We start from the raw sequence: 24,228 nt of genomic DNA on the forward strand, positions 1-24,228 counted from the left end.
TCCTTTGTACATAAGGAGCAAACATGTTTTGTGCACTATGGAGAGCAGAGCAAGGTTGCAAGAATGAGTACACTATTTAGTAAAGGAAATTTTCTATTGGTAGGTTTAACCAGCAGTTTTTACAAGAAAATGTTGCAGCAAGGATATATTTGCTTGTCACAACTTCAAAATTTATACACATGATATTCCAGAGCTATCTACATGAGGTAAATTAAATTTAAAAGGTATCATCTGTGTTTAAATACTGCATAGATAAATTGGAATTTCTGGAGATACTGTGTGGAGCCTTAAGAACTCGAGAACAATGCTACCCATTAGAAAATATGAGAGTTGTTATTTTTATCCAGTTGGTCTGATGTGAGTGAGAGCAAGCTATGACTAAGGTTTTCCACTTTAGAGACAAGTTTCTTACCTGTAATTCCTCATAACATCATATTTTATACCTTAAATATGTACAATGAAGATTTTTAAAGACACCAGAAATACTCACCTCGTTGTTTTAAGGATGACTTCTCTTAGAGATCCATTCACCCTATCTTGAGATCACAAGAAAGACAGCCAGAGATTAAATCCTCAGACAGCCACATGAAGGATTCATACATGTGTGCATGTGTGTACACACATACATCACTTGCTTATGAAATGTTGATATATGTTACATGTTATAATTACCCAAATACTGAGGGGCTTAAGGAACTAGTTACTTTAGAATGGAGATTAGTCTGAGATGACCTATGAGGAGTGAAAAGAAAGGAATAGCATCAGTATTTCTGCATGGCTGTCATCTCTTCTGCCCTCCCCTACCTCTCCTACTGCTTTCACAGAATTATTCTTGACTTTATTTACAGCCCATTGTATTTATTGAACACTCACCCCAGTCTCAACGCTCAACAGAAAAGTCAATGCAGCACAAATAACAGTTCCTGGAATGTGAGTTCTGGTCTTATTTACCCCTAACCTGCGATGGCGTTCTTGGTCCTGAGAGGCTGAGCTTGACTCAAAGCACTGATGGTCCCAGATGCTAAAAATAGATGTACATTTCAGAAATGATCTCAGGGGATACACACTAGCCACGGCAAGATTTTCTTTCAAAGTATGATTTTTTTTTTTCTAATTCAAAGGAAGACGTTAGTATAGCCTTTCACTAAAAGGAAAACAGATTCACAGACTTTGGATAAATAATGTAACCAGAATGAGCCAGACTACTGGAGAAAGTGACTTAGTAAAAAGGAAGGAATTGCCGAGTACAGGGAGAATTCAAAGTGATAGATAATGAGTTGAATTTGCAGCTTTGTTGTGTTGCCTGGCCGCGTCCCTCATTTTCAAGAAGAGATGACCATCAGCTCCTAGACTTGGAAACTCCTGCCCCCATGACTCAGTGTTAATGGCCTTGTTTCAGAGTTAATTGCCAAGCAATACTTACTTCTGGCTGTGGTGTACTTCTCCACTAGCTCACTGTGCATGCTCCAAGAACCCTATAATTTCCTACCCATCTGTGCAAACCTCTGGTGTCTCTCTTTCCAATCAGAGGCAGCTGTCACTCTGTCTTTCTCCCCATTTCTCTATAAAAGATTTATATCTTTTGCATGAGGTTTGTTGTCTGGTGTGATTTTGTGGCATTCCTTGGCTCCCAACTGCCAAGATGCTCTTATGCTGGAAAAAAACCCTTACATTGGTGTCATGATTCATGATTTGGATAGGCTCTACTGGTGCCTGTTCAAGGCTATCAGTTTGGCCCTCTAGTCAGGTGTTCCTTTTGGTAATGGCTGGGACCAGATGACAGTTCTGTCAACCAGTGTGATGGCAGCTCCAGCATAGCAGAGCCACCCTTCATGAAACTGCTCCCATCTGTGAAGACAGTGTTGTCCAAACATGGAATGGGCACATCTTTTAAGTCATCCCTCAACCCCGATGTTGCTTCAACTGTTTCCAGACAATCAGGTATTGACTGAGAACAAGGCTTAAGGTCAGGGAACAGTTGGTAGGGTTTAAAGCCTCATTCTTAGTAAAAGTGATTCTCAGGAGATCAAGTATCAGAGCCTGATACTAGGTGATTCTGGCAATTGTCAATTCATGAGCCTTTTACTTGGTGGTGTCCTCAAAAGGACTTTGACAGCATGTGGGGTTGTCATTAGTAAATTATTTTTGAGCCCTCCCTCTGCTGTTGGGAGAGTTATGAGCTCAAAACTTTCTGTTCATTGAATAATACCTATCAATGCTCCTTTAAGTAGTCACTGGATAATGTTATGTTCATAAGCAGCTCTAGAAACTCTAGTCTCTCTGGGTGTTTTAGGGTTGTCTCCACTTACGAAATACTTCCTAAATTGTCTACTGTATAGTTTGTGCAAAGAGTTATAATGTTACAGGGAAATGTCTCTTAAGAATCCTGGAAGTTTCTTTTCCAGATGAAAATGTATTAGATACATTTTTAGTAGTTCTCTGTTTTTTAACAATGAATATCCCCACAGCCTTTGGTAGAGATGATACTATCCCCTGCAGACATGTAGAGTCTGTTATCATTTGAAACTGCTGGGAGGGAAGAAGTTTTATTTGAACCTAGCCAACCATGATACCTTTGAACTTACTCTGGTGAAAAATAAATAATTTCATTTTTATCTTATCTCCTAATTTTATCACATGTGGTAAAATGATTCAGTACAACAATATGCTGTAGCCAAGTGTACCAATGAATTGAGTACATATCCATCTTCCATAATCTACTATAGCTATCTAGAGTCTCAATTGAACTGATGTCCAAGCTGAGTCACTAATGCAGATGGCAGCTGTTACTGGCTGACAGTTATAATCAAAATTGGGATCACTCACTAGAATGTTTAGAAATGACTTCTCTTGTTGCTTGGGATGCATATGTCATTGTGACTAGGGTCCAAAGGGAATCTAGTAAAACCAAGCTCATTAAGAGACCCAGATGGAGGCCTGCCCCCTTTCTGAGCAAATAAGAGAGAAGGAGTGGATGGGGTTGATGGCAGGAGGGATGGCTACATAGAGGCTGGCAAGCAGTGTATGGAAATAGTGGGGGATATTGTGACTAAAATGGTGGGCAAGTGCAGAGAACATGGCTGGTGTGTGGAATAAAAGAACGACTCAAACGTGGGAACCACATGTGCTAAGGGCTTTCTGGTGGGCGTCCCGGAAGGGAAGGTTAAAGACAGCATGAAGAATAACAGTGTAGGAAAGGTCAATCAGGATCACATCTGACATGACAGTCATTATAGGTACTACAAAGCCATAGCAGATATTGATGGAGAAGTTGGCACAGGACAGACGAGCAATGCCTATGTGCTCCCAGTATGTGTGGGGAGCGATGAGCACTCGGCAGAAAGGCAACCACTTTAACTGATGGGAAGATGATACAAAACTCCTGCTGACAATTGTCACTACAATTTTAGTAATAATCTGATGAGTGATGATGGTGGTGTATCTTATGGGGAAGCAGATAGAAACATAGTGATCAAATGCCATGGCAACAGGATAGAAGAATCCATAGCAAGACTGAAATAGAGGAAAAACATCTGGGTAAGACATCCAGAAAACATGATCTGCTGAGGACCCAGACAAAAGATGCTGAAGGTTTGGGGAGCACATGTATTACATAGATCTGTAGCGGCCAACATGGAAAGGAAAAAGAACATGGGCCCCTGCAGCTGTGCTCCAAAAAAATGAGTTAGAGAAGGTTTCTGTTGCCTGCAAAGGCCACAAGGTAGATAATAAAGAAGGGAATCACAATCCATATGAGGAACAGTTTTAGCCCTGGGATTCCCAGGAGAATGAAAAAGTCTGGATTGAAGCTGCTGAGGTTTAATGTGGCCATTATGGGCATGGATTAAATGACTGTCATAAACTGAAAACAAAAATGGCCTGATAGTTACAATGATCCACACAAACTTCCCCAATACATTTTCCTTTCAGAAATGCTCAATCTCTCACTCTTTTCTCTTTATTCATTAACCTTTGCCAAAGTTTCAATCATCTAACATGCATCATTAAAATGTTTTCCCAGAAACTTAAGTTGTATGACTGAATCCAATCCTGACTGCTGATTGGAACCCAAGAAAGTTTCCTTGGGAAATTTGTGTATGAAATAACACCACACAATGACTGAAAGAGTGGTGCAGGAGAATTGTCTGTATTTTGTTAATCATGTTTGAAATAAACGCTGATTGGCCAGGCAGGAAGTATAGGCGAGTCAACCAGACAGGAAGTAGAGGCGGCGTGATGAGAACTGGAGAATGCTAGGAAGGAGGAAGCCCATTCCTCCTACTCCTGTTCAGACCACCGAAGAAACAGCATGTAATCTGCCTGGCTGAAAAAGGTACTGAGCCACATGGCTAACATAGATAAGAATAATGGGTTAATATAAGCTGCAAGAGTTAATAGGAAGCCTGAGCTAATGGGACAATCAGCTTTATAACTTATGGAGATCTCTATGTGATTTTCTTTGGGGCTTGCTGGCTGTGGAGTATCGGGAGGGATAGAAACCTCAACAAGCAGGCCCCTCATTGTTACAAATGAGGTAGGCTGCTCAGTGGTAGAGCCCTTGTCTAGCATGTATGAGGTCCTATGTCCAATCACCACAAGTATAAAAAATTATAAAAGAAGGTTAAATATTAATCAGAGGTCCGTTTAATTATTCAGTTGCTAGTCGGGCTTCATGAAGATAGGCTCAAGGTCTGAAAGCAAAGCAGACCATACGGTCCCTGTTCTTCCCTACTTCTCCACACTCAACTGTACCAAATCCTCTGAGTCTGTCCTGTTCTCTTCACTGCTGTAGAGAATTCAGACCAAAAACAGAGGCAGGCTGCTGAGCTTCCTCCATCAAACTGCAGGTGTCAGTGGCTTCTTCTTCCCTTCGGATACTCCTAGACTGGAGTCTATTCAAAAGAAGACAGTCTGACAGTGACTATGCCAGGTCTGTCTCAGAAAAGAAGATGGAGGCCACCCCTTATCCACAACCAAAGCAAATTCCAGCAAGAGATACTCAGGCTCCCGGCAACACAACACAATGTCACTCCTGCCCCTGTCTAACCTTTTTAATGGCTTGTCCTCGTGTGACTTCATTGTAACTGAAAGTTTATCTTTTAAAACTGTTACATTTGTTATCCGATACACAACCCTTTTGCTCCCATCTCTGTACCATTCCTTTTTAATTATTTCTATTTTTTCTCCTTTAGTATTAGAATTCTACAGTACTCTATCCTTAACTATTGTTTGTGCAAACTACACCAAAGTGATCTCTACTAATGAGGTGACATTAACTGGGCCCCTACTGTGAACATTCTGAAGTTTCTGATTTTAAATATAGCTGTCCCTCCTTGGTTTGGGGATTAGGTATTTCCTGCCTGCCCTCTTCATCTAAAGTACCTTATTGGTCTTTCTATTGATTCAACCCATTTCTAGTGTGATATTTTCCAAAGACTGTTGAACATAATTAGGTTTTCCATCCCTACACATTATCTTAATTTTATCTCCCTCACACACAAGAACCCTCCTCGTCTCTAAATGTTTCCAACATTGCAAATGCTCACTCTGAGCATCTACTTAATGCTACACCAATGGCTCCATCCCACATACCATCCACTCTTGCCAAGACCTGTTTCCTAATATAAACTCATCTAGTTTTTTTTTTTATTAAAATTTTGGAAAAGATGCAGAAATTACTTTCAGAAAATGCAAAACATATTTTTAAAATATCTCCCAGTTTACTCCCTCTAGTTGACTTGTCATCAAGGCTGACTGTGGAAGCAGGAGCTTATTGTTTCTGGAGAAAAGGTACGATCTAAGGTCTATCTTTCCCAACCACTGCATAAAGAAGGTGGGAAGCCAATCACTTCCAAAAAGGAAGATACAAGAGGTTGTGTCAACAGTGATTTTCACTTATGCTGAACTCTGGGCAGTATCTCCATTATCAGAAGATCCAGATGCAGGAGATTCTGATATACAAAGGTGTTTTCAAAAGGGTTCAGATGAAGGTGTGAGGTTTCCTGTTGGATATGCCAAAGCTGTGCATAAACTGCACTATCCGCGTGTCTCACATCTATCAAATATACACCTACATGGTGTCTAGGAAAAGAGTAGAAAACTTGAAAAGCCTAGATGTGGTAGTACAGCCCTGTAATCCCAGCCCTTGGAAGACTGAGGCAAGAGGATCCCCAATTCAAAGACAGCCTGGCTACACGGAGAAAAGGGAAAAGAAATGGGATGGTTCCGCTGCTGTAAAGAAAATGAGACAACAGATTTCACGTCAAAAGTACAGCAACCAATGCTGACTTCAAATGAAGGCATATAACTCTACTAATATTCAAAATATTCTTACGGATTATAAAAGTAAGGCCCATTGATCCAAAGGAAACTTAGATATAATAGATATGAATATGATAATGGATAAAAGAAGAAAATTCGATCTCTTTATTAAATGTGTTCTCTAACAGATGAACAACACCAATTGTCAGTTTAACAAAGACCCTCAAAGGTTGATTGATACCCAGTCCTAGGAAGTGTCAGGTGCTCTAAGGAGCTGTTATAGCAATTTTTAAAAGAATTTACCATAAATAATTCCTGAAGATTAATTTAAGGTTATGTATTCAAGAAATACACATTCCCCCAGTGACTTCAAATATAAAAACATTCCTGAAGATGTGGTTATACATATCCAAAAATAAAAAACAAGGCTATACTGTGACCGTAATTACAGTGTAAAATTCAAGTAAAATTATAATGTAGAAAACAAGCATTGCTCAGATGATATGCATTTATACCTCAACTGAAAACTTATAGAAAGTAATTTTAATAGTTATTAAAAACATGTTCACTTCTTTGTTATCTTCCAAGGACAACAAGGTCAAGCTAACTTAAGGCCACATTTCCTGAGTGGATGAATTCTACTCACACTCTTAGCTCTGCATATCCCCTCTGCAGTACACAGTGAAGAATTCCCGTAAATCTCTTAGTCCCCTACCTTGCCAGATCCTAGGTGTGACTGATCTCATTGTAGATATGTGGTTCCTAGATAGTGATCTGAAGACAGCCAATAATTCCCTTTGCCAGATGAAGGGCTGCAACAATCCTAGGAGAGACTCAGTGAGAAAAGTTCATATGGCCCTTCTCCACACCACAAGTGAGATCATAGTTTACTATGTCCCTCTGTCCCTGTTTGATTTGCTCAAATGCCACTCTTTTGATGAAAACTTGTGTTTATCCACTGTCCCCAACATTTTTCTCACCATATGAAAGCTAGAAAATATTTACAGGCAGTTATGATTATCAAATCAGAGTGCTGATTACACCATCTTATTTTGTTTCCTGAGGCTTTCTCATTTAAGAAGCTATAAATCTTAAAAAGGAAGAAATCATGGGTATTCTTAATTATATCCTTAGGCCGGTGTTTAATGCAGTCTTACTAAGTGTTATAGTATAAAAGCATAAATGGGGGCTCTTGACACACCACAGTAACTAATTTGACCAGACAATAACAATCAATTATGTTATGGTTAAATTATTCTTGTTCCCAACGATGAGAGTCACCCATCTTTCCCCGTTAATCTTGGATCACAGCATCTCACCATAATAGAACAAGATGAGCATTTTACCTCTAGGAATTGCAAGATCTGGAAGGACATAAACATTACCTCCCCACATTTAAATACTCCTGGACGGGAGGAAGAGTACTACCAAGGAACCCACCAGAGCCACTACGCCTCACTAAAGGATAAGTTACAAAGTGACTCACCTCGTATGGGAAAGTATCACCTTATCCATTCACCTTCAAAATCCTAAGGTACTAAGGCCTGTTCCAGAAATCAAGTGTCATTAGGTATGCATGCTACTCTAAAATGTCCAGAGAAGATAGGTATCTTGGTGATTGCCCCCATCACCACCAATTCAAATGCTGGGCTATTTTTGCTACACAGCAACATGAGGGAACAGAATACATGCCAGAAGTTTCTCCTTTAACATCTATGCTTTTGGTAGTGCCATTGATAAAGGAAAACAGAGGAGACGCACATTTTATAAAGGGAAGGTCTGGAGTTCTGGTGGCTTAAAAAGGAGTACTTACATAAAGTCTGGTTATCAATTTTGAAAAAATTAATTTTAAGGAATTAATAATCTGTGTATGTGAAGTCACAAGATTATTTTATATATTGTTCAGAGTTCAGAATTACAGAAACCCCCTTTATGCATACTATGTCTAATAATATATAATATAACCTATATAACTCTCTATTCTCATCTGTATACTAAACTAACTGCCATTACTCTTTCAAATTATTTTAGTTGAATATACTACTACAAAAAACACAATAAGCCAAAAAAAATGATTTTTCTTCAAACATGCAATTAATAAAATTAGGAATAAAAAAGGAACAATTCTATTTAATTCAACAAGGGCAGAGAAAAAAAGGAATAAAAGTGAGATGCTTGTCTTTTTTATTCATTTTATAAATAAGTAAAGGAAACATAAAGAACAATGTAAGCAAAAAACATATTATTTATATTAGAAAGGATTAGAATTGCTAAGTACTTATAAAGGAAAAGCACAGCATACTGCCTTTGTTCAGAAGCTGTGGAACTCAAGGGTGATAGGATATGCAAGTCCTTAAATTATGTATGAGTAAGAAAGGCAAAAGTAGATTGTGATGTTGCTCAATTAACTCAGAGATCATCAACTTCATCCACCAAAGTGTATGAGCTAAAGCAAAAGAGGCCTTGATTTTTCCACAGGGCTGGTAGGCCTCTTTCCCCTCCTCTTCACCTGTTTTGTACACGAATAGAATGATCAATCACATTTCAAATAAATAGGAAATAAAAAGTTTCACGAAACCAATGTTGCCAACTTTAGTTTAAAAGCTCACTCAATCTGTCTTTCCCAAAGAGAAAAGAAGAAGGAATTTGTCCTGGATCTTCTTGGTCTTCACTCCATAAACAATTGGATTTAGAGCAGGAGGGATGGCCACATAGAGGTTGGCAAATAAGATGAGAATGTTACGAGGGACACTGTGCCCAAAACGATGAGCAAGGATGGAGAAGAAGGCAGGTGTGTAGAACATGAGGATGACACAGACATGGGACCCGCATGTGCTCAGGGCCTTTTGGCGGGCACCCTGGGAGGAGAGCAGGAAAACTGCCTTGAGGATGAAGATGTAGGATACAGCAATCAGGATGACATCGGAGATGACAATCATGAGGGGAACAGAAAACCCGTACCAGATGTTGATAGAGATGTCTGCAGAGGAAAGCCTGGCTACGCCTATATGCTCACAATATGTGTGAGGGATAACAAGTGTCTTGCAATATGGCAACCGCTTCAGAAGGAAAACAACTGGCAGGATGACCAAGAAGCTCCTCACAATAATGCTCACCATACTCTTGAGAATGACCTGTGGGGTCAGGATGGTGTTGTACCTCAAGGGCGAGCAGATAGCCACGTAGCGATCAAATGCCATGGCTAACAGGGTAGCCGAGTCTACTACAAAGCTGAAGTGTAGAAAGAACATCTGAGTGAGACAACCAGAGAATGTAATCTCTTGGGAGCCAAACCAGAGGTTCCCCAGCAGTTTGGGTACTGTGGTAGTGGACAAGATGAGGTCTGTGCTGGCCAGCATGGACAGGAGTATAAACATGGGCTCATGGAGGCTCTGCTCCACGGCAATCAGGTAGAGGAGGATGCAGTTGCCTACAATGGCCACAGCATAGATGACACAGAAGGGAATCCCGATCCAGATGTGGAACTTTTCCAACCCGGGTATCCCAACAAGGATGAAGGAAGTTGGGTTGTAACAGCTTAGGTTGTTCATGGCCTCTGTGGGACTTGCTGGTTCTTGAGCCTGAGGACAGAGATTCTTTCAGAATCATTTATGAAAGGGAACAGTCCCACTCCAGTGAGGAATGCTGGTGACAGATCAGCATTCCTCATGGAAGCACTTCCTATTATCAAGATGAAGAAATGCCTGTAGACTAAGTACTCATTGCCCATTCTATTGGCCAATGGCTTCACTTCATTCAGAATGTATTCATATCAATTAGTAAATATTATAAAAAGGTCACTATGTGAGTCAGAAATTGCATGTAATTAAACTCTTTAATATAGGCCAATTTAAAAGGAGGAAATGCATATCTGATGGGGAAAATGGAAAGGAGTGAGGAAAGATAGAGAAAAAATAAAAATACATACATTAAAAATGTGATACTGGGAGTGGAGAAATGGCTCAGAGGTGACGATAGAGTACCGTTCTCCAGAGCAGTACTGAGAATTCTGGGCTCACTCCCTCGTAGCACAGAGCACAATCACCTGTACTCCAGCTCCAGGGCATCTGACTTCTTCTGGCCTCCACACGCACCTGCACTCATGTCTACATACCACTTACACACACACACACACATGAACACACAGAGAGAGAGAATTTAAAATAAATCTTCAGTTTCTTTTTTAATGCTGTACTGGATGGAGATGATCTGTGAAGAAAGAAGACAACTGCCTTCTCCAGGGTAGATCCTGTGCTTCAGACAAGACATTTGTAAAAATCACTGATGGGTTTGTGTGCTCAAAGAGCAAGCTCATGAAAGAAGAATGGATGACTGTAACAGAAGGAAGCAGATGCAGATAAAAACAGCAGAGCTCAGCATTGGGCTGAGCTCCCAAAGTCTAGTCGAAGAGAGGGAGGAGTGAGAATACAAGCAAAGAGACCAAGACCATGGTGGAGACACCCACTGAAACTGTTCGTCTGGCCTGAGAGCGAGAGAATCAGCATAGGACCAAACTAGATCCTCTGAATGCAGATGACAGTTGTATGGCTGGGGCAGACTGTGCGGCCACTGGTGGTGAGAGGAGGATTTATTCCTACTGCTTGTTCTGGCTTTTTGGAACCCATTCTCTCTGGAGGAATACCTTGTTCAGCCTATATATAGGGGAGAGGGCCTTGGTCCTGCCTCAAAGTAATGTGCTAGAATTTGTTAACTCCCCATGGCGAGCCTTTCCATCTCTCTGAAGAGTGGATGAGGTATAGGATGGGGGCTGATGGCAGAAGGTAGAGGGAGCAGGAGGAGGAAAGGGAGTGGGAAATGGATTTGTCATGTAAAACGAGAAAAGATAGTTTTTTTATTGATTTTTATTGAACTCTACATTTTTCTCTGCTCCCCTCCCTGCCTCTCTCCTCCCCGCTTCAACCCTCTCCCAGGGTCCCCATGCTCCCAATTTACTCAAGAGACCTTGTCTTTTTCTACTTCCCATGTAAATTATACCCATGTAAGTCTCTCTTAGTATCCTCACTGTTTTCTAAGTTCTCTAGGATTGTGGTTTGTAGGCTGGTCTTCTTTGCTTTATATTTAAAAACCACCTATGAGTGAGAATATGTGATAATTGTCTTTCTGTGTCGGGATTACCTAACTCAAAACAATGTTTTGAATTTTCAAGGAAAATGGATGGAGCTAAAAAAAGATATTTTTTTAAATAAATTTTAACATGAATAAATGAAAGAGCAGGTTCTCATGCTGGGTGCCGTGGGAGCTTTCACTTAAGTGACTGAAATGTGGTTGGATATCGATTATGCATTTTGAATATGCAAATGCAAGAGCATTCATCATTGAAGACACACAGAGGGAAGCACTATTAACCCACCTTTAGGAAGAAGTCATGAACCCACAGGATGCTTTTGGAAAAGTCTTAAAATTTAGGCCCTGAGAACCTATTGCAAAGTATTAAGTGATCTCACCTCTCCATGGTTAGCAGAAGAGACACTTCCACTGCCGGTGTGGAGGAAGCCTCCATAACCAAAAATCCGACAGAGGAGTTTGTCCAGTATCTTCTGAGCCTCATCTCCTAGGGCAAAAGTAAAGAATCATAGAGAAGTTCTGCCCCACAGTTTTCCTTTCTGGTCTGCTGGTATGTACCTGTGAGAATCTAGCTTTGCACTGAACAGGGCCCACACTTAGGAAAATGCCCTGTGAATTCTAACTCAGTTTCTGCCATCTGTTTCAGACAGTTTCTCTTTCAGGTAGAAGTGAATGATAATCGCGCCATCCATACCAGGAAGTCCCCCACTGTCGAGGATCTACAGCTTCTGAGTCATACAAAGGCAAGTGTCAGAGAGAGCTGGCACTTATCCAAGACCTAAGCAATTAGCCAGAGTAAAGATTCAAAGCCATTCCAAGGGCAGGGAGGTGACTTGGCAGAAATTCATAACAGTTCGCACTAAGTCCTGGTGAGGATCTGTAGTCTTCTGCCCAGGAAAAGGAAACCTGGGGCCTCCTAGGCCTTGTGACATGTCTTCTAGGTCCCCAGTCAGTGCTTTACATAAGTGAGCTACTCTTTCACAGTTTGTCATTGGCACTTGCCTTGAGCAGCCGACGTGACCACATTGAGACCACCTGAAGAAATGCAGGTGGCCATTGACAAACACAGGCCCTGTGAATGGGTTTTCTAAGCCCCAGTCCACTGCCTAGTGCAGAATAAACTACCAAGAGCACAGAACTTTTTTTGAACAATGTGCAACAGCAGACACTCCAGAATGTTCTCCCTTAAATGATGGCCATGTTATCTTTTTTGACTCATAAACAAGTAAACTCTGGAAGCCCCACAAAGTGAAAACATCTCAGTAATTTAAGAAGTTTAAGTTCAGCCTATCAGAGCATAGATTTGCCTTTCCAGTAGCAAAGAAGAGTCATGAGAAATACATCAAAGAGAAAAAGAAACAACCACTCATCACTGAAACTGTGAAGGGTCAAAGCATCAGTGCCAAGGGATCTTGGTTTAGTCAGAACATACTGTAAACTCAATTCTCTTGCCAAAAGACTTGTGCTGAGATATTGGGAATTTTTTTTCTGAGTACACTAGCTGTTCTAACTTGAAATCAGTAGCTTCCTATTATGATATTGCCTTAACATAGAGTAAAACTGGTGTGGAGCCAGGTAGACGGCTCAGCAGGTAATGGCACTTGTTGACAAGCCTCAGATCCCTAGAACCCACACAGTGAAGGAAGAGACTTACTCTCACAAGTTGCCCTTTGACTACTTCCAAATGTGCACCATGGCACAAATGCATGTGTGTATGCCTGTGTGCACATTTGCATGTGTGCTAACACATGCATACATACATGTATGCGCACATGTACCACAAATAAGTAAATGTGACCTTAAATATTTTTAGAGAGAATCACTGGTCTCAGAAAGGTCCCCTCTCCCACAGATAGGTCTCTCAGACACTGAGAGAACTAGAAGCCATGTGATATAGGATCCTTCCTCACTAAACCACTGCACTTGTCAGCTCACCAGAGTGGAGTCTCTTTTCGGTTCACACGAGTGATGGAAAGAACTCGGAAGAAAGTGAGCACACTTTCAGAAGGGAAAGACTCGAGCGAGAGGAAAATGAAAACTTTTGTGCTCTCAAATTCCCAGGAGGTCACTGGCGTGGAGTGAACCCTCCATTCCCATTTTCACACAAGGGGCAGGACTTGTGCCATTTCCCTTGGGGAGGAGCGTATCTTGTGTGTTTTAATAGCCTTTAGACATTGTGTCCCTGGGAGCTTCATCTAGAGTCAAATTATGCAGTCGGTTGAGACAGAAATCTTAGATGTCTTAGAGTGTTCCTATAGCTTTAGTGTCCTTTGTTCAGTTTATATAAACTTGCACCAAGTCCATATGAATAACCTTAGCATGTTCTAGATTCTTGATATTGAAGAATAAACTATACAATTCAGTCTCCAAATTTTCTTTGCCCTTTCTATCACGTGTCACTGACAGTTTCTTGATTTTCAAATATATACAAGTATGTATATTGATCACATAGAATCAATACACTAATATGGAAAATATTTGCTTACTTTATGGTACAGATTTTTATATTATTAATATTAAAAATGTATTTCTTCATCAGTAGGATTCATTCATTTTCCCAATAATCGATTATAATCCTCATACTTACTTAAAAATAAAAACACCCTTTACTATATGAAGATTATATGAACATTCTATAGCCACTACTTTTTAAAAACTAAAAAGACCTCACTGTCCTTGATCAGTGACTCAGTGGTTAAGAGCATTGGATGTTCTTTCTGAGGACCTGAATTCATTTCCCAGCACCCACATAAGACTCACAAGCACCTAAACCCCATTTCAGAGGGTTCCGATGTCTTCTCCTGGTCTCTGTCAGCACGGAACATATGTAGTGCACACACATACTTTCAGGCTAAACATGTATATATAAAATAAAAATAAATAAATAAATTAGCCTATAATTAAAAATAATTACGAAAATAAGCCATAGAACACTCCATGGTATAAAACAACAAATGCAATATATGCCTTTGCTATTCTAAAGTACAGACCTGCAGTACAAAGTGTAAAATGTCATAAAAGCTGGTCTTCTTTTGGGAAATTGTAAAACAAAATTCTCTTGTTTTTTCAAAGTCAGAAACATTACTTCTCTCCCTTCTTGACAGGATATTTTTAAATTTTGATCATAACTTCACAGGCATAATGGTGTCTGTATCACTCTTGTTCCTCCCTCTCCCCTTCAACTCCTCCCATGTCCCTTCTCACTTTTAATATCATGATCTCTTCATTATTGTTGCATGTCCCTATCCATGTGGGCATATCACCTGGTGTCGTCAGTACACCAATCTTGTTCTGAAAACAGTACTGTTGAAATTTCATGGATGTATTTTCTCTGTCATGTCTAGGGAGCAGTATTTAGCGAAAGCATACTGGAACTGGGGCTCTTTATAAGTTGCTTCTGACTTTATATCATGGTCAAATTGTCCTTTGGCTCTTTTCTTCTGCCTCGTGTTCCTTTAATAAACCTTGTGATTAGAAGAAATTTGGAAAAAATAAGAGAGTTGCCCTATTTGGCATATATTTCATTCATTTTATATGAACTTTATTTGACGTTCAGACCATTAAAAGTGATAGATGAAGGAAAAATAGAAATTTTTCTTTATATATGTATATGATTAAGGATGTATGGGCAAAATCTATAAAGTCTCATTTCAATAATATAAATTAGCTAAAACATCCTAGTGAAAAATGAGAAACATTTTGAATAACATTTCATGAAATAAATATGTAAATAAATAGTCCGTTTATACATGTCAAAAGTCCTTACTATTACAAATTCAATCAGACTTGAAAAAGCCACAATTAAAAATCCATACACCCCTCTAAGATGCAATACTGCAATGACTTAGAATTCTACTCTTGCCAAGAATATGATGACAGGAAACAAGACAGAATGGGAAGCGGAAAGCATGTCAGACTGGAGGAAGCGGTGGATTGTGGAGCAAAGTTGCCTTCAGAGCACGACATGGCCATGACACTCATAAACTCTTTGTTTTGTTCTGTTTTATGTTCCAGCCTTCATGAATTTTTAGCACATTGGGTGACTACCTACACCAGACGTGAGCATGTCAACATTCAGCCATAGAGGTGGGAGAAGTTCCCAAGGCCCCACCCATCCTGACGACTTATAGACAGTGACCTGTTGGTTGCTGGGGAAGTGAGAGCTTTCTCCAGTGCTGAAGCTCCTGGTGAGGCTCCTGTAAGAAGTCTACTAACCCTCACCTGTGAGAATGGAAGCATACTAGGTGGGAAGAGGAAGGAAATCAATAAGAAGCAGGCAGGGATAAGGAGGGTGGACACAATCACAATACATTATACACACATGTGGAAAGCATCATGATGTAATCTATAATTGTATACAATTAATACATCCCATAACAACGGTGTAAATGGAGGTGGAGCTCGCTCTTCCTTCTGACCTGACAATTTTTTTTCCAAATTACCATACAGAGTCTTACGTTAACTATGAATGCTTTGCTGATGTCTCAAGCTTATTACTAACTAGTTCTTATGTCTAAAGTAACTCAGTTCTATTAATTTATGTATCACCACGTGGCCCATGATTTACCGGACTTTCACATCTTGTTTTTCGGACTGCTCAGAGCATCTGCCTGAACCCGCCACTTTTCTGAGTCCTCAGTTTGATTGAACCGCCTAATCATAGCTTGCCTTGCCATAGGCAAAAACTGCTTTATTCTCAGCAAATGAGAACAGACATTCCCAGCATATAGAAGGACCTTCCCACAGCACAAAGGAATTCAACCTTCAGGTAAATTCACAAGAAAAGCAACAGTTACATCTACAAGAAGACTTGAACATATATGTCCATAACACATCTTTATTTGTTAACATCTAAAAAGCCAAGACACTACCTATCAATGGAACCATCAATAAGTTCATTGCATATTGTCATATGAAAGAATTCTACTCAGCAATTAAGTGGAACAATTGAACAATACAGAGCATACTACATAATATATAAATGAAGAACAAAAGTGCTAAATTAGCCTTACAAAATGGAGTTGATATTATAAGGCTCTTCTTTTTTATTGAAAACAGATTTTTATACAATATATTCAAACTATGATTTCCGTTCCAGTAACTCCTCCTTATTGCTCTCCACCTCCTCTCCCATCCACCTCCTTTCTGTCTCTTCTTAGAAAACAAACAAGCATCTAAGAAATTATAATAAAATCAGGTAAGATAAAGTTAAAAGAAACCATTTGGAACAGGACAAAGAAGACAAACCAAAGGAACAGTACCAAAGAAAAAGCATTGGAGGGTCCAAGGAAACACTGAAGGAAGACCACAGACTCAATTAGTGTGTGAGCACAAAGAGCGCTTATTACTATTCCAGCATATGTTCATCCATACAAGATGGTGGTGACCCTGAGAGCATTGTGCAGGCTACTTTTTAGAGAACTGAAACCTAAATTCGGTTGTGAGGGTGGGAGAGTTTAACCCCTTCAGTATAAGAAATACACACATACACAGAAGCATACACATTCACACCCACAGGAATCTCATAAAGACACAAAACTGAGAACCATGGTATATACCCAAAGGACCTGTAAGGTTGAAAGAAATACCATGATACAACACGATAAGACAAAGAATCTCCAAAGGTACCATCGAGTTTATTTTGTTGTCCGTTTAGTGTTGGGCAGGCACCCTACCTTGAAAAGTAATTTGTTTCAACAGTGAGACTCCTTTGGAGAAAAGATTTTATTTTTTTTAGTTTGCAAATGGTTATTAATTGAATATAGCTTCTGGATTGTGGATGGAGCTGTGTCCACTTCTCCTTTCAGTTCTAAGGCCCCATCTGGTAAGGACCTGTGCTAGCCTGTGCACGCTGCCACGGTCTCTGTGAGTTCAGGAGGCCGTCGGTCCTGCCGTGTTTAGAGGGCCTTGTTTCCTAGGTGTCCTCCATCCCCTCTGATTCTCACTATTCCTACCACCTCTTCTGCAGGGTTCTGAGCACTGCATGGAGGGATTGGAGGGAGAGATCCCATTTAGGGCTGAGCGTTGCAAGGTCTCTGACTCTGCCTATTGTCTGATTGTGGATCTCTGCATTTGTTCTCATCTGCTGCAAGAAGAAGCTTCTCTGATGATGGCTGATTAGGTGCTGATATAATATGTAGCACAGTAATTTTCAATGTTCTTAAAGATGCAATCCTTTAAATTAGTTCATCACATTTTGGTGACATCCAACCCTAAAATGATTTTCATTGCTACTTCATGACTGTAGTTTTTGCTACTGTTATGAATTGTAATGAAAATGTATGTGTTTTCTGATGGTCTTAGCTGAACCATGTGAAAGGATCACTTGTTCCCAAAAGGGTTGTGGCTCATGGCTTGAGAACCACTGATATAGCAGAATGTCTTTATTACTACATTACTTTAGTAGAACAGTAGTATTTGATTCTCGCCTAGGTCCCTAAACTATCTAGTCTCAGATTCTTTGTCACCCAAGCAGTGTGAGATATGGGCTCCATTTCATGGAGTGGACCTTAAACCACAACAATCAGCCATTGGTTGACTACTCCCACAAGCTTTGTGCCACCATGGCACTAGTGTGTTTTGCAGAAGAGACACCACTGTAGATTCAAGGCTTTGTAATTGTGTTAATGTTTATCTTTGTCCTTTGGTAGCATGTAAAGTAAATTCTGAAACCAAGGACACTAGCACCTAGGGGTGAAGTCTCTATGGAGGCACCAGTTCAACTGCTCCATGACTCAGGAATTTTTGTAGCTATTGTCTACAGCAATGTGGCCTTGCTGTCAGTTTGTGGAGAACAGCATATAGTTTTGGCAACAGCCTGTGTTCATTGGGGTTTCACGTGGGAATTCTTTGTTCCATAACTCAACTAGATATAACCTATTCGCTATACTGAAATCTTCGTTTGGTAATAAGAGATGTCTAAACAGGGCTCTGTCTACCCTGTTATTTGACAATTGCATTTAGATCACCTTCATATATATATATATATATATATATATATATATATATATATATTCAATACTACCACCAATGAATGACTATTCCCCTTACTCCACATCCTCATCAGCATGAGCTGTCATTTGTTATATTAATCTTGGCCATTCTGATGGGTATATGATGCAATCTCAAAGCTTAGATTTGTGTTTCCTGATAGTTAAGAATGTTAAACTTTTCAAGTGTTTCTCAACCATTTAACTTTCCTCCACTGAGTGCTATTGAGATCTGTAATCTAATTTTTAGTTAGGTTATTTTATTGATGTTCAGGGTTTTTTAAGTTTTTTATATATATTTTGGATATTAGTCTTCTATCATATGTGTAGCTGATAAACATCTGCCATTATATAGGCTGCTGCTTTGTCCAAATGACAGTGTTGTAGAATTTTTTTCCACTGTAGGATCCAAATATTAAAAATGTTGGTTGCATTTCTGACACTAACCTTTCCAGAAATGACTAAAACAATGTAGAAAGGGAGTGTGGAAATGAGTGGGATCAAATCTGTAAAGATGCTGGAGAACAATCAAAGAAGTTAGATTACAAAACAAATTAGGAGGCTCATGCTGTGCAGCCCTGTTGGTTTCATTCCAGAGGTGCCTGGTGGGTTCAACAAACTCAAACCAACCAATTTTATGCAATGTATCGAGGTTTATGATAGGGCTAAGCCCCCTAAGCCTCTGATGATTTGGAAGGATCACTCTAGCAGGTGAAATCCTGACTAAGAAGGTTTGAGGGTAAATGAAATAAATTAGCTCACATAGGTCTATCATCTCCCATTCATTCTTTCTATGCTCTCTTCAATGCTGTCTTGATGGTTTCCCTTTTGATGTTCCTCACTGTTCTGCCCATCCTACAAGGTTTCCAGATTCTATACCCACACAGACATAGTTAACAATTTTCTGGTAAATAGCAATGATATCAAGTATGCATTTCTTAGAGCTAACAGGATAGAGAAAAGACTGACAAGGTAGGCCCCCTATATCTCAGAAGAAGCATGGCTATGAAGTTCCCCAGGAGGGCATATACTGGGAAGATTAGGTTGGAGCTTGCCCCCTACCCCAGAGGCTAAGCATCAGGGTGCTGTATTCACTGGCACCCAAGGGAAAAGGAATTTCTTTCTCTAGGGCTGGTTTAATGACCTAAGCTTTTCCCCCCATATATTTTAAGAGTAAAGGTACAAACAGTTAATTTCCTAGACTCAGACCTTGCATCAAATGAAATGTGAACATAAGTACAGAATATTAATAGCTTGTTAGGGTAGAGCAGAGACCAGTAGATTACACCTTCCTGAGTCTGCTGCTAGAGAATTCAAGGCCACCCAGACCTGTTTATGACTAAGAGCAGACCTGCTGTCTCTCTGCTCAGTGCCTCCTGCTCAGGGCTCCTTTCTTGTCAAGGACAATTGTGGGGTCTAGCTTTATGTAGACTTTACTATTTGAACAAAGGCTTGAGAGAGTGAATGCTCTCACTCCAGGTCCCCATGGTGTCAGAGAAGGCATACAGTTCCCAGTACACGAAAAGTCAGTTTTAAAGAGTGATTTATACACCGCTGGGATAGTCTGGGGTGAATCCCATTATGGAAGGGAGAAATATCACCATTTCACAAGATTTCTGCAGAATTTCTACAAAATCCAAAAGACAAGAGAACCAAAACTATGTGAGCCTCCACTGATGTGGAAAGGGACCTTCGAAAAAAGTATAACACCTTTTTTGAAGAAAATAAAGTGTTGAAGAAACTAGGACTAGAAGGAACATGCCTCAGTGCCATGAAGGCTGTATTGTAACCCGCCCAGCAGGTCCAGTTACTCCAGGGTCTGAAGGGGCACTACCTGAAAGAACATGGGCGAGAAAGAGGAAGAAGACCAAGCAAGCCAAACAGGATTCTGTTCTCAATTTGTCAAGGTCTTTGTTTATTGAAGCAAGCTTTTTGTCTTATATACTCCTCAGTGAGGAACTCGGGCAGGGGGAATTGGGAAAGGGGAAAGGAAGAAGGGGGAAGGGGGAAGGGAAGGAGGGACTGGCAGCTTGGCAGCTAAGTGGAGTAGTTGCAAGGTCAGTGGCTAGAACACCTGTTGTTAGCGGTAAGCAAGGAATAATGAGGGCACTCTATGGTGCTTTTTCGGACCTTGAGTCTCTAAGATTAGCACACACTGTTTCAGTTAACTTTAAGTTTTTTGTCTCAAGGTTTTTACTTCAAGGCCCTGTGAGAAAGGAGAATTCTGAAATGGCTCCTGACACTGTATGATAGCAAACGCTGTGTGCAATAGCCTACCATTGAAAGCACTTCCTCTACAACTAGGAAGTAGCTTTCCAGCTATTGGCGACCCCACCCAAGCACCACTGTTAGGGAGTCCCTGAGCCATCCCTGCAGAGTCTCCAGGTATCGCAGTGCACATCAGTCTGTGTTACAGTTTACGTGATAGGAAAGAGTAGAGATACCACAAATACTCTAAAAATTAAACCTGAAAGGCAAATTTTATTGTTTTATTTCGCTTACTAAAAAGAAATTGTGGGGCTGGTGTTGTTTTTTCCGTGGGGTTGGAAAGGAAACACGAGGCGCATGGCGGTCCCACGTTGGTAAACTTTAATGGGGGGGTGACGACAGGTGAGGGACGGGGGTGAAGAGAAAAAAGGGGCGCGAGTCATGGCGTTCTCCGTTTTTAAGGGGGAGCCTGGTGTGTCTGGGAAATATGCCCTGCACATGCGTGGTTTTTTGTCAAATTGGGAATTGTAGTCCGGTGGGAAGCTGTATCCTCTGCTGTATCCTCTGCGCATGCGCAGTCTTCTTGTCGCACGCTGACTGCTTCTGGGAATTGTAGTCCGGCAATCCTCTGTGCATGTGTGGTCTTTCTATCCCCAAAAGAATAACAGCTGGAGAGATGGCTCAGTGGTTAAGAGCGCTGGTGACTCTTCTAGAGGACATGGGTTCAATTCCCAGCCTCCACATGGCAGCTCACAAGAGCTATTAGCTCCAGTTCCAGAGATCTGACATCCCAAGACATATACACAGGCTAAAAATTAAAATGAAAATAAATTTAAAGAAGTTAAAACCCCACAGAAATTTTTATTTTGATAAGTAGTGGCATCCTCATTATCCAAAATTTTGTCTCTTTATTTTCTGTTTTTATGTGCACAACTGCTTTTCCCTGCATGTACAAGTAAGGTCCTTGATCATATTCACAACAGCAATGTGAAGCCCTTGTCTTGTGCTACAGCTATACTACATTTCTGAGGGCCTGCTGCAATACGGTTGCTGGGTTATGTGGAGATAGATTGTGTTTCTGTGATAGTGTCTGTGTTTGGGATGGTTGCAATTCTAGGTGCTGATATATGGTCTTGTCTTTGTTGGGTGGGTGTTTTGTTCCTTGGTTTCTGATGCCCTCTCATTAGCTTAGGAGAATGTGGTGGGTGAGGGTTCCCTGATAGGGGGTGCTTCTTGGTCTCTCCCAGGAGTGGTGACTAGGGGTCCCAGGCACAGCTTGTTTCTAGATACTTAGAGCTGGCAAGAAGGAATGGGGATAGGCTAGAGGTGGGGGTGGGGATGAGGGTGAGGGTAAGGTGGGGGGACAGTTGGGAGGATCTACTGGAGGGAGGAAGGCTGGGTTTGCCACAAGGATCTTCTGAGTCCCCAGGGAGTGATGGCAGAGAGGGAAGATAAGCTGCTATAAGGCAGGGATGAGACTGAGGAACAGGAAATGGGGAACAGAAAGAAGACTGAGGATTGTTTACCCAGTGCTCAGTCTGCTTGGCCAGCTGGTTGCCAGATAGGGAGTGACTCTGGGTATTGGCAGCTGACACAAAGATAAAGGGGAGAAGGCTGGGCCTTGGATGGTAGTGATATTTTATTTGTATTTTAATAAGTAAAGCTTGTCTGGAGACAAAAACAGAACGCAAAACAGCCACACTGGCCAGCCATACAGGCCAGGCAGTGGCAGCACACACCTTTAATCCCAGCAGCCTCACTAGCTAGCCATAAAAGTTGGTCGGTGGTGGTGCACACCTTTAATCCAAGCACTAGAGAGGAGTATAAGGTGGGGTGAGACAGGAACTCACTCTCTTTCAGTCTGAAGATTTCAGAGGTAAGAGCTCTCTAGTGGCTTGGCTATTTTGCTTCTCTGATCTTCAGGTTGAACCCCAATATCTGTCTCTGGGTTTTTATTATTTATGCTGTACTGGAGGGTATGGGGAGCCCTTGGGGAATGAGGACAGAGAGGAAGGACTGACCAGCAGGTGGTTAAGACTGAGGAATGGGAATTGGGGGACAGGAAGGAAAGTGAAGAGGGCCTTCCTGATTCCCAGACTAGCATGTTCGGTGGTTTTCCAGGACAAGGGTGCCTCTGCTGTTGTTGGCTGAAATAAAGGGGTGGGGTGAGTGTCAGGTCCCAAGATATTCCTGTTCTCAAAGTCTGTTATTCATACAAAAGTCTGAAATCCCTCAGGGACTTGAAAACAGTCCCTGTGCCCTGAATTGAGTCATTCTCCTAACCTCTGACAAAGAACACATGTCTCTTCCATTGATAGATGACTACTGTGCCTATCACCATGCCAAGCAAAGGTCATTATTAGGCCCTCAGCAAGTACCTGCTACAGAGTCATCCTGACTGCCATTCCCCACCACACCCTCAACCACTCCAGTCTAGGGGCTTCCCTTCCCTTCCCCCAGCTCTCTTCCCTATCTAACCCTGACATTTCAGCCATGGGCTCTCTTGGCCCACTTACTCTCTCTTCTCTTCTCTCTGTCTTCTCTGCCTCTCTTGCTCTCCCACCACCACCTCTGCTTTCTCCTCTCAGGGCTCAGTTCCATGTGCTGGCCAGGTTCGGTCCACTATTTTCCCTCCCTGCTCTGGATTTTCCTACAGGTTCCCTCGTATCTGCAATAAAATCCTCTCCTCAACCTTACCTTGGAGCAGTCACGTCCTGATTTTCATTCCGTGGGCACCATGCGTTGTTTTAAGAAGGAGAATAAATAGATTATAAAGTCACAGATTTTTTTTAAACAAATTATAAATCTAACTTTATGTTTAATAAAAAAATAAGTAACTTCATAGGTCTCAAGTGTTCCTTTTGCTTAATATTTCTTCCATAATTGTTTCATGGGAAAGCCTTTTCTGTGTTGAAATAAATGTCAGTGTGTACACAGTTCGACTCACACACATTGTGGCATTGCTCAGCAGCGTGGCCAGTGCTATGCTCACCTGGTCATCTTTAACCTTTTCCCTGGGGTTGGAGGCTGATGGAAGTCCAGAAGGACCAAACGGGACTTGAACTTTGTCTGCAGATAATTTCATTCTGGGCTAGATGGCTGTCCATGTATTTTATTATTTTAAATTCCAGTCCTTCCCCAACATTTCTGAGCTAGTGGGAAACTAGACATTTGATCAGATTCTCTCTCTCTCTCTCTCTCTCTCTCTCTCTCTCTCTCTCTCTCCAGGCCCTGACAGTGGGACCAGAACTTATGCTGGGTGCAAGAACTGGCTTCTTGGAGCCCATTCCCTTTGATGGGATACCTTGTTCAGCCTTGATACAGAGAGGAGGGGCTTGGTTCTGTCTCAACTTGGAAAATCAGACTTTGTTGACTCCCCAAGGGAGGCCTTGCCTCCTCTGAAGACGGGATAGGACATTGGATGGGAAAAGTGGGGAGATGGGGAGAGGTGAGGAGAGAGGGGGAAATGGAGCTAGCATGTAAAATTTAAAAAAAAAATAATTAAAAAAAAGAGTTCATTTGGTCATTGTCTGTCTTCACAGCAATAAAAACTGGTACTAAGACACAGAGCAATAAACGTAACTGAGCTGACTACATACATATGCCACCACAACTGGTGTTGTTCAGTGCTGAGAATCAACCACAGAGCTCCTAGGTATGGATGGTGCCAACTCAACCTCATTCC

The 24,228-nt window shown here is 41.1% G+C and overlaps 2 pseudogenes; both read right to left on the reverse strand.

Moving 5' to 3' along the window:
* Positions 1-2,916: 2,916 nt before the first annotated feature.
* Positions 2,917-3,832, reverse strand: LOC121457394 (annotated as a pseudogene).
* Positions 3,833-7,470: 3,638 nt separating this feature from the next.
* LOC121457877 lies at positions 7,471-9,812 on the reverse strand (annotated as a pseudogene).
* Positions 9,813-24,228: the final 14,416 nt, after the last annotated feature.

The sequence above is a fragment of the Microtus oregoni genome, unplaced genomic scaffold (genome assembly GCF_018167655.1).
Source record: "Microtus oregoni isolate MIOR12 unplaced genomic scaffold, Mior012 000016F_ref0000370, whole genome shotgun sequence".
In the NCBI taxonomy this organism is placed as follows: domain Eukaryota; kingdom Metazoa; phylum Chordata; class Mammalia; order Rodentia; family Cricetidae; genus Microtus; species Microtus oregoni.